We start from the raw sequence: 1,120 nt of genomic DNA, 5'->3' as shown, positions 1-1,120 counted from the left end.
ATAGTTAAACCTGCTATTGCTGCAAATAATTTTGAACTAAAACCTAACACGATTCAAATGATACAGCAATTTGTTCAGTTTGATGGTTTGCAGGATGAGGATCCAAACAATCACTTGGCGAATTTTCTGGAGTTTTGTGACACTTTTAAAATCAATGGCATTTCTGATGATGCCATTCGCCTTCGGTTATTCCCTTTTTCATTGAGGAACAAAGCTAAATAGTGGTTGAACTCATTACCACGAGGGTCAATCACTACTTGGCAACAAATGACCGAAAAGTTTTTATATAAATATTTTTCGTCTGCTAAAACGACCAAATTAAGGAATGATATCTCTTCTTTTGTGCAGATGGATCTAGAAACACTCTATGATGCATGGGAGAGATACAAGGACCTCTTGAGAAGGTGACCTCACCATGGGCTGCCCTTATGGTTGTAGGTTCAAACATTTCACAATGGCCTGAATCTTTCTGTGAAAGCCCTAAATTGACCCTAGACGGAAAGTGGTTTCGGGACCACAAAATCGAGTCATAAAAATAATTAACCGTTATATTTGATGCTTATTATATGTATATAGGCATGTGTGAAAATTTCATGTTTGAATTTTGTTAATTGTAAGTGAATTTTGCTAAATAGGACTTGTGTGAGAAAATTTAGAAATGTGCTAGGCAAATGTTAAAGTGGCCTATTGATGCATGTTAGAAAATGTTTGTCCTTGCATGTCAAATTACCCAAAACTTAGGATGGTGGCAGGCCATGCTATGGGTTAAAATGTATTATAAACATTTTATGTTAGTGTTTTATGTTAGGAATAATAAAATAAAGAACATGGGTAATAAAATAATAGTGGTTAGTAGGAGGAGAAACAAAAAAATTTGCTAGGTTGCTCCCCATTGCCGTGAATTGAAGGAAGAAAACAAAGAAAAAAATGTTCATCTTTTAACATCCTTGGCGAAAATGCTAAGAAGAAGGGGAAGGGAAGTAAAATATTCGCCACTCCTTCTAGTCTTGAATAAGGTATGTAATTCATGGTAGCTTTTGGAATTGTTGAATGTATTAAGCTAGTTACTAAGTCCCTTAGTTAGCCCATGTTCAAATTTTGAATCTTGTTGGTAACATGA

The 1,120-nt window shown here is 35.1% G+C and overlaps 1 non-coding gene across 1 annotated transcript; it reads right to left on the bottom strand.

The window, feature by feature from the left end:
- Nucleotides 1-315: 315 nt before the first annotated feature.
- LOC128281899 (small nucleolar RNA R71) lies at nucleotides 316-422 on the bottom strand. The gene has a single exon (XR_008272181.1). It is a non-coding gene; the product is annotated as a small nucleolar RNA R71 (small nucleolar RNA).
- Nucleotides 423-1,120: the final 698 nt, after the last annotated feature.

The sequence above is a fragment of the Gossypium arboreum genome, chromosome 1 (genome assembly GCF_025698485.1).
Source record: "Gossypium arboreum isolate Shixiya-1 chromosome 1, ASM2569848v2, whole genome shotgun sequence".
In the NCBI taxonomy this organism is placed as follows: Eukaryota; Viridiplantae; Streptophyta; class Magnoliopsida; order Malvales; family Malvaceae; genus Gossypium; species Gossypium arboreum.
This window is presented reverse-complemented; position numbering and strand designations above follow the sequence as displayed.